Below are 10,536 nucleotides of genomic sequence, written 5' to 3' on the forward strand. Positions count from 1 at the left end.
GCGCATCCAGGAGGAGAGCATTGAAAGAAGTCAATTGAGCATTGAGTTGGGGGAGTTAAAAGCACACTTAGGCTCTGCCAGGGTCTGAACGGAAAGGAGGAAGAAAAATAATTGTCCTCCTGAGTCAGGCTTCAGAAAAGTTAGCTGACTCAGCCAAACCTCAAGGGTTGTTGGTAGGGACTGCTGTGGGTGGGGTGGGACAGGAATTCAGGAGATGGAAAACGTCTTACTCTGTGTGTGCCTGTGTGTGTGCGTTTTCAAGACAGGGTTTCTCTGTAACATGCCTGCCTGCAGACCAGGATGGCCTTAGACTCACAGAGATCTGCCTGCCTTCACCTCCTGAGTGCTGGATTTAAAGGCCTGCGCCACCGCTGCGGGTTTGAAAGAAAACAGAGGAGGAGTGGGTATGGGGCGTGGGGGACTGGGAGAAGAGGAAGGAGGTGAAGCCGCTGTCTGGATCTAATATATAAGAAAAGAAACAAAAGCAAAACCCACTTTCCTAGGGGTGGTCCCTGAGTCAGCCTCCCTGGACTGACAAGCGGAGACAAGAGACTGTTTCCACCTAGAGGCAGAGTCCGTTCTTTACAGCCGGTTGCTGGTCCCCTGTGTTTTTCCGTTAACAGGGGCAAGAATTCTGACAATGTGTGCTTCCCACGCCACTAAGCGGCAGTACATACAGTATGGCTGGCTCCAGACACTCATCGGGGTCCTGGTCAGCCATTTTCAAATGGTCTTGACGAGATATGGCACCTTGGTAATTGAGAGGAAGCTGGACTGTCCCTGAAATTTAAGGCCTCAGATTCTCTGACCGTTCTCCACAGTTGTATGAAGACATTCCTATTATGCTCAGGGGAAAGAAACAAAGACCTAGAGCCCACGAGCCTGTGAGCTCGAGCACACGTACACACCTTCTCGAGACAGCCTACGGGGCTCGATAAGCTGTTCTTAGGTCACACGCCCTATCCTGCAGGCATTCCTTCATTTATCTGCTTTTTAGGCAGTCTCTTTATGTAACTTTGGCTGTCCCGGAACAAGCTATAGAGACCAGGCTGCTCTTGAACTCACAGAGATCGCCTGCCTCTGCCTCCAGAGTGCTGGGATAAAGGAGTGAGCCACCGGGGTTCGGTCCCCAGCTCCGAAAAAAAAAGAACCAAAAAAAAAAAAAAAAAAAAAAAAAAAAGGAGTAAGCCACCACGCCCGGGTGGTCCTTTTAGACGGTCTCATTATCTATCAGGTTATCCTTAAACTTGACGGTTCTCCTGCATTAACCTCCCCTGTGCTGGGATTTCAATATGTATCCTCGTATCTTACTTCTGTTTATCACATCCACTTCTTAGGTGCGTTCTTACACACTGCCATGTTGCTGGGGCTGGCTAGCTCTTACTATTGCTTTTCCTTGTTTTTAGGGACAGGGTCTCAGTAGCCTCCATGACCCAATACTCATGATATAGCCCAGACTGGCATTCAGTTGAAAGTTCCTCCTGCCCCAGCCTCCCCACTTCAGGGATTACAGACAGAAGCTGCCAAGCCTGGCTTACTAGTGTGTGTATGGTGTGTGTGTGTGCGTGTGTGTGTGTGTGTCTGTGTGTCTGTGTGTGTGTCTGTGTGTGTGTGTGTTTGTGCGCACGCGTGTCTGTGTGTCTGTGTGTGTGTCTGTGTGTGTGTCTTTGTGCACACTCGCGTGTGTGTGTCTGTGTCTTTGTGCGCACGCGTGTGTCTTTGTGCGCACTCGCCTGTGTGTGTGTCTGTGTGTCTGTGTGTGTGTATGTGTGTGTCTGTCTGTGTGTGTCTGTGTTTGTGTGTCTGTGTGTGTGTGTGTCTGTGTTTGTGTGTCTGTGTGTGTGTGTGTAAAGTTACATCAATCTAGGGTATTATTTCTCAGGAGCTATCCACCTTATCCACCTTGGTTTTTGAGGCAGGACCTTGGCCTCAGTAATTAGCCTACCCTGGCTGGCCAATGAACCCTAGGAATCCACTTGTCTCTACCTCCCCATCCCTGGGATTACCACTGAGCACCAGCAGGTCTGACTTTTAACATGGCTGCTAGGATCAGTTTTCTGCCTTCACGGTTAGGTCTGTGTTTTCCCTCTGGTTCTTCACTTTCACAGTCTTTATTCTCTTCTGTGGAACCAGGAGTTGAATGTGCATCTTCGACAGCTCTAGCACTTTTTTTTAAACAAAAAGGTTTTGTAATTATTTGATACTTATTTACTTTACTTCACTATATGGATGTTTTGACTACATATAAGTCTGTATATCTCATGCATGCCTGCTGCCCATGGTAGCCAGAAGAGAATGTTGGCTCTCCTGAAACTGGAGTTACAGATTGTGACAGCCCCCATGTGGGGAATCAAACCTGAGTCCTCTGGAAGAGCAGTCAGTGCTCTTAACCCTTGTGGAGCTTGAGACCCCTGGGATAAAGACCACAGACTCAATCTAATTTTAATTAAAGGATGTATTTTTTGCTGCCAGCAAAGTGATAGCCTTAATGCCAAGTCTCAGATACGCAGGAGAGCTATGGGGATGGAAGGGTTTTTCAGGGTGAAAACCAACAGACAACCTTCAATATCTGTGCAAGCAAGCAAAAAGCTCGTGTGTTCTGCCAAGTCACGAAGTCAGGGTGACCCCAAATAACCCTTGGCTGTCAGCATAAGTGAGCTGCAGAAGTCAAAAGACAAATGGTGATTAGTCATATCCTTATAACAAGGCAGATGGTGATGGTGGCTCCTTTTGGGATGGGGGGCAGGGGCAGAATCACCAGATCAGGGTTGTTTTCTGGGACATCATATTCCAGGAACTAGGACAAACAGTCATGAAATACTGAATGGGGTTTCTCTGGTCATCATATTCCCTACTGGCTCCTGATCCTAAGAATCAAATCATTGATTTGTGTCAAGATACAGGCTAACACCAAGCCTGCAGAGCTGTAATTTTTTTTTTTTTTGGTTCTTTTTTTTTTTCAGAGCTGGGGACCGAACCCAGGGCTTTGCGCTTCCTAGGTAAGCGCTCTACCACTGAGCTAAATCCCCAGCCCCCAGAGCTGTAATTTTTTAAGGACCAATTTTATTTTTTAAGTTACTAAGGCCAAGTGAAGATACTGGGGCCAATCATGACACTGAGAAGGAAAAGGACGGGTTAAACTCTGGCAGGTAAAGGGTGGTGAGCCATGGGGACCAGGAGAAGAGATGCTGCTTTGAAACAGAAGCCTCAGTGCCTTTCTTTTTTCTTTTTAAAGATTTATTTATTTATTTTTATATGAGTTCACTGCAACTGTCTTAGACACACCAAAAGAGAGCATTGGGTTCCATTACAAATGGTTGTGAGCCACCATGTGGTTGCTGGGAATTGAACTCAGGACCTCTGGAAGAGCAGTTAGTGCACTTAACCACTCAGCCATCTTCCCAGCCCCCTTGGTGCCTTTCTGAACAAGTATCTACAGTTTCCCATATAAGTCCTGAATTATTGGCATAAAAACACTTTTCACCTGATGTAGCACCAAAACCTCCTTTTAAAAGTAACAAATCTAGTCCTAGACAATTTTGTAAAACCATTTCTACTAGAGAGTCACCTTTCTTTCTTTCTTCCTTTCTTTCCCTTCCTTCCTTCCTTTCTCTGTGTAGCGTAGCTCTCCTGGAACTCACTCTATAGCCCAGGCTAGCCTGTAACTCACAGAGATCCATCTGCTTCTGCCTCTGCCTCTGCCTCCTCAGTGCTGGGGTTAAGGGTGTGCACCTTCACCACTTGTCCTGAGAATCTACTTGTTTTTCAGATTGTCCTATGGAGTTTTTCAGGTGTTGTATATCTTGGTCTACCTTGTTACTTAACTGTTTAAAATTTTGGTATTAAACAATTACAGCAGAGGATTCAAGGTACCTGCACCTGGTCTCTGCTGTTACAAGAAGTATCAAGATTTTTTTCCTTTCCCTCCCTCCCTCCCTCCCTCCCTCTTTCTTTGTTTCTTTGTTGCTCTTTCTTTGTTTCTTTGTTGCTCTTTCTTTGTTTCTTTGTTGCTCTTTCTTTGTTTCTTTGTTGCTCTTTCTTTGTTTCTTTGTTGCTCTTTCTTTGTTTCTTTGTTGCTCTTTCTTTGTTTCTTTGTTGCTCTTTCTTTGTTTCTTTGTTGCTCACTTGCTCGCTCTTCCTTTCTTTCTTTCTTATTTTTGTTTTGAGACCTGCTGTTTCCTTATAGCCTTGGCTACCCCTAAACTCAAGAGATTCTCTTACTGCTACTTCCTGAGTGTTGGATTAAAGGTACGTACCATGGTGCCCGGGAAAGGTAGCTGAGATTTCTATTTATTCATTCATTTATTTAGTCTTTGTCCTAGCAAGGCCTTGCTGGATTGCTAGGGTGAGAATGTCCTCTAAACACAGGTAAAAGCTCTCCACTGGCTCTCCCATATGCACGGCTACTTGGATTGGATATAGGTTAGAACACAGTGCTTTTTCTTTTTTTTAAGACTCTCTTTTTTCCTTTTTAAGATTTTTTTTTTGCAGGAATAATTATAATCATTTATTTTAATTAATTAATTAATTAATTATTATATATGAGTACACTGTAGCTGTCTTCAGACACCAGAAGAGGGCATCGGATCCCATTACAGATGGTTGCGAGCCACCATGTGGTTGCTGGGATTTGAACTCAGGACCTCTGGAAGAGCAGCCAGTGCTCTTAACCACTGAGCCATCCCTCCAGCCCAAATGTAGATTCTCAAGCCACAGTGCTGTTTTTGTCTTCTCTGTCAAGAGATGTAAGAGCTTAAAGGACAAATATTACCAAATGTATAGGTTTCAAAAGCCATCTCAGCCTGTTCACTACTTCTGGTTAAGACACGTCTGAAATCCCAGACAAGGCATTACATGCAATAACGTGGAGCACTTCTTTTTAAAAAGTTGATTTAAAAATTTTTAATTTTTTTTTTTTTTTTCCGGAGCTGAGGACCAAACCCAGGGCCTTGCGCTTGCTAGGCAAGTGCTCTACCACTGAGCTAAATCCCCAACCCCTAAAAATTTTTAATTTTATACGCATGGTGTTTTGCCTGCATGTATGTCTATGTAAGGGTGTTGGGTCCCCTGGAACTGGAATTACAGTCAACTGTGAGCCACCATGTGAGTGCTGGGAATTGAACCTGGGTCCTCTGGAAAGGCAGCCATCTTTCCAGCTCCGTGAAACACATTTTTTGAAAAATAAATTTTGGCGGAACTACCCTGAAAGTTACACTGGAGGAACAACAGGACGTCGTTTAAGGTGTCAGTCAATTGGTTTCAGCCCTTTTAAGTCTGTCCTAGAATGTCAGTCATTATCCTTGCCTAGGCTGAGAGCCCAGTATAAGTTAGTAGCTGTTGTGAAGGAGCAGAGGGAGACCTGGGTGAAAGCCTTTACTCCCTACAGCTGCTATCCTTTGGTCAGGTTCAAAGCATCATGGAGTTCTGGGGAATGTTCATGCAGAAGGATATTGCTTTAGCTGATTTGAATTGCCCCAGAGAGAGACCCATTATCTACCCTTTGTTGAGCTCAAGCCTTTATGAAAATACCGAGGTTGGAGGTAAAAACAGCATTTATTTTAGGGATTCCAACCCAGGGATCTTCTCAGTTCTGAAATCTCCCAGGAGTTATTTTGCTTTTGCAAATCCAGATGATGACAGTAACCTTTCTCCAGATCTGGCTTTGGTTTTGTTTTTAACCATCTTTGTCTTGTGAATCCTACTCCACCTACTGGCAAATCTACATCCCCGTCGCCACCCAGTGGCCTTGAACTCAGAGACCTACCTGCTTCTGCCTCCAGAGTGCTAGGATCAAAATCTAGTGCCACCACCTCCCGGCTGGCCTCCAGCTTCTTAAATAGTGATGGCTGGCTTTGAACACCTCATCTTCCTACTGTTACAGGACCAGCAGACCAACAAGGAATACATCCAGAATTCCAAGACACAGAACTCTGTCTTTACCCTTTTAGCATGCAACAGGGCTTTTACTAATGCTTAAGAGATCGGGCCAGGACTAGAGATATGCCATGACTTACATAAGGTAGGCAGTATTGGCATAACCTTTTCTATATGACTGCCCTGGGGTAGTTTTTCATCCCTACCCTAAAATAAGTTTTCCCTTAGACTAAGTTATCTTTCTTTCTTTTATTTATATGAATATACTGTAGCTGTCTTCAGACACACCAGAAAGGGGCATCAGATCCCCATTACAGATGGTTGTGAGCTACTGTGTGGTTGCTGGGAATTGAAATCAGGACCTCTAGAAGAGCAGCCAGTGCTCTTAACCACTGAGCCATCTCTCCAGCCCCCTTTCTGGTTTTACAAGACAAGATTTCTCTGTCTAGTCCTGGCTGTCCTGAAACTCTCTCTATAGACTAGATTGGCTTTGAACTCACAGAGATCTGCCTGCCTCTGCCTCTCAAGTGTTGGGATTAAAGGCATGAGAATTCACTCTGAGTCAGCAGTCTTTAGTGGAGAACACAGGTTTTGCTTACTTGGAAGTTTTAGTTTAACAAACAGAATTTGCTGGCTCTGTGGCTATGTTGTTGGTCACTCAGGGAGAAGAGCAGACATACATTTTTTGCCCCAGAAAAGAAGGAGCAAGCAGGCTTATAAAGCAGAAGCCATCATCAGTTCAGCAGTGTAAGTGTGTTGGGGAAAGTGAATTCCTTCCTCCTGGGTACTGAGTAATTGTAGACTGTTGAATCTTAAGGAGAGACAGAAGGGGAGACACAAGAGTCATGTGACCATTGCTCACACTTTGCAGGCAAGTGACCTTGAGTAAAACCCCAGCCTCAGAGTGTGTATGGGGGAGTCTGAAGTTAGATTCAAGACCTCTGGACAAGGGACATCTCTATTCTTTTTAAAACCTGAAATCAAGGGCTGAAGCAGAGGCCACGGAGGAGTCCTGATTTCTGCTTCAATCTCCTAACTCTCTCCTGACTTGCTTCTCTATCTCTCTTATACAGCCCTAGCCTGTCTGGCCAACGATGTCACTCACTGCCTGTAGTGGGCTGAGTTCTTCTGTGTTAATTACAAACCAAGAAAATGCCCCACAGGCCAGTCTGATGGAGGTGCTTCCTCCCCTGAGAAATGAGGCCCCCTCTTCTCGACTTGGACATGTCAGGTTGACAACCAAGGTTAGCTAGCCATTACACTGAGGAAGACACCAGTAACGGAAAGACCTCCCATGCTGATGGATTGGAAGAATTAACATTATGAACTTGGCCATCTTACCCAAAAAGTAATCTACAGATTCAATGTAATTCCAGTAAAAATTACAGGCCAATCGGCATAGTGGCACATTCCTTTAATCCCAGCACTCAGGAGGCAGAGGCAGATGCTGATAGAGCTCTGTTAGTTCAAGACCAGCCTGGTCTACATAGCAAGTTCTAGGACAGCTAGATCTACATAGAGCTTTATAGTCAAAGCCTGTCTCAAACTCCCTCTGTGCTGAGTAGTTTTGTGTCAACTTGACACAAGCTAAAGTCATCAGAGAAGAAGAAACCTCAATCAAAGAAATACCTCCATAAGACTGGGCTGTAGGCAAGCCGGTAGGACATTTTCTTAATTGGTGATTGATCGGGGAGGGATCCAGCCCATCATGGGTGGTGCCATCCCTGGGGTGGTAGTCGTAAACATATAGACACAGGGGAAATTTTCCTGAACAGAACACCAATGGCTTATGTTCTAAGATCAACAATCGACAGATTGCAAAGCTTCTGTAAGGCAAAAGACACTGTCAATAGGACAAAACACCAACCAACAGATTGGGAAAAGATCTTTATCAATCCTACATCCAATAGAGGGCTAATATCTAATATATACAAAGAACTCAAGAAACTAGACTCCAGAGAACCAAATAATCCTATTAAAAAGTGGGGTACAGTGCTAACCAAAGAAATCTCAACTGAGGAATATCAAATGGTGGAGAAGCGCCTAAAGAAAAGTTCAACATCCTTAGTCATCAGGGAAATGCAAATCAAAACAACCCTGAGATCCCACCTCACACCAGTCAGAACGGTTAAGATCAAACACACAGATGACAGCAGATGCTAGTGAGGATGTGGAGAAAGAAGAACACTCCTCCATTGGTGGGATTTCAAGCTGGTGCAACCACTCTGAAAATAAGTCTGGAGGTTCCTCAGAAAATTAGACATAGTGATAACTGAGGACCCAGCTATACCACTCCTGGGCATATACCCAAAAGATGCCCCAACAAATAACAAAGACACATGCTCCACTCTGTTCATAGCAGCCTTATTTATAATAACCAGAAGCTGGAAAGAACCCAGATGCCCTTCAACAAAGGAATGGATACAGAAATGTGGTACATCTACACAATGGAATATTACTCAGCTATTAAACCAATGATTTCATGAAATTCTTAGGCAAATGGAAGGAATTAGAAAATGTACTGAGTGAGGTGAACCAGTCACAAAAGAACCCACATGGTATGCACTCACTGATAAGTAGATATTAGCCCAAAAGCTCAGAATACCCAAGATAAAATCCACAGACCACATGAAGCTCAAGAAGTAGGAAAACCAAAGTGTGGATGCTTCAGTCCTTCTTAAAAGCAGAATAAAATACTGAAGGGAAGAAATACAGAGACAAAGTGTGGAGCAGGGACTGAAGGAAAGGCCATCCAGAGACTGCCCCACCTGGGGACATATCCTATATACAGACACCAAACCCAGTCACTATTGCTGATGCCAAGAAGTACTTGCTGACAGGAGACTGATATGGATGTCTCCTGAGAGGCTCTGCCAGAGCCTTACTGATATAGATGAGGACACTTGCAGCTAACCATCAGACTGAGCACAGGGACCCCAATGGAGGAGTTAGAAAAAGGACTGAAGGGGTTGGGGATTTAGCTCAGTGGTAGAGCGCTTGCCTAGCAACCTCAAGGCCCTGGGTTCGGTCCCCAGCTCCGAAAAAAAGAAAAAAAGAAAAAGAAAAAGAAAAAGGACTGAAGGAACTGAAGGGGTTTGCAACTCCATAGGAAGAACAACAATATCAACCAACCAGAACCACCAGAGCTCCCAGGGACTAAACCACCAACCAAAGAGTACACATGGAGGGACCCATGGCTCCAGCCATATATGTAGCAGAGGATGGCATTGTCTGGCACCAATAGGAGGAGAAGCCCTTGGTCCTGTGAAGGCTCATTTCCCCAGTATTGGGGAACACCAGGGCGGTGAGGTGGGAGTGGGTGGGTGGGAAGGGGAACATCCTCATAGAAGCAGGGAGAGGGAGGATGGGAGAGGAGAGAACTGGGAAAGGGGATAACATTTGAAATGTAAATACATAAAATATCCAATAAATAAAAAGAAAGAAAGAAAAGAAACCAGGCTGGGCAAGCCATATTGAGCAAGCCGGGAGGCAGCCCTGCCCCATCCCTGTGGCTTCCGTATCAGTTCCTTTTTCCAGGGTCCTGCTCTGTTTGAGTTCCTGTCCTGACTTCCTTCAATGAACAGTAATTTGGAAGTGTCAGCAATAAACCCCAACCTGCTTTAGTCATGGTATTTTATTCCAGTCATGGTAAAACCCTGACTTGGACATCCCCTCCCACACGCCCCACCCTACCCCCCAAAAAAACCAAAAACCTAGGGCCATTATTCACAGGTAGATGAAACATTTTTAAAGTTTGTGTGGGAGCAGAAGGCAGCGGCATGTGCTTGCCAAGAATGCTTTTGTTTGTGACAGGGTCTCTCTCTGTCTCCCTGGCTGTCCTGGAACTCACTCCAGGCTGGCTTCAGATTTGGAGATCCACTGGCCTCTGCCTCCTGACTACTGGGATTCAAGGTGTGCACCACCTTCCCAGGACTCTGGAAAAGCAATCAGTTCTAGTCTGGCAGTAATCTTCTACACAGGACTCCAGTGGCCCAGGCGAGAAGACACACAGTTAACAAGTAGTATCTCAGAAAATTCAAAAGCTGCATGGCAAAAGAGAGAGTGAAGGGCAGCTCTCCAGACAGGAGAGAATCTTTACAACCCAATCAGACAGGGGCTACAGAACTAAGCACAAAGTCCTCAAAAGAAGAGATGCAGATGGCTAGGAGACCCTGTTTTGTTTTGTTTGTTTTGTTTGAGACATTGTCTCATATAGCTCTGGCTGGACTTGAACTAACAGACTTGCCTTTGCCGCCTCGGGAGACGCTTAAAATGTTCACCATCCTTATCTATTAGGGAAATAAAGATTAAAACCACTTTAAGCTCCCCCCAGCAATGGGTAAAGAGACACCCTGTGTTGTTCTTACATGAGTCAGGGGCAGAGCAGTTGGCCGTCCTTTGTTCATCCTAACCTGATACCTGCCTTAGTGGGCAAAGCTATCTTATGTCTAGGACTCAAAACTCAGAACAAATCTAGGCAGCACATTGAAAGGGGATAAAGACAGACAGAGTCCTGCGGACAGCCATGCCAGCCACAGGCTTGCCCTCCAGTGCAGGGCACAGGTGGGCTATAGACACCTGTTTGTGGCCTCACCAGGCAGTACTGATGGAGGCTACCATCCAGGGACCCACCAGCTGCATGGCCAGGCTGAGGAGGAAGCC

Source organism: Rattus norvegicus, chromosome 4, assembly GCF_021556685.1.
Source record: "Rattus norvegicus strain SHRSP/BbbUtx chromosome 4, alternate assembly SHRSP_T2T, whole genome shotgun sequence".
Lineage (NCBI taxonomy): Eukaryota > Metazoa > Chordata > Mammalia > Rodentia > Muridae > Rattus > Rattus norvegicus.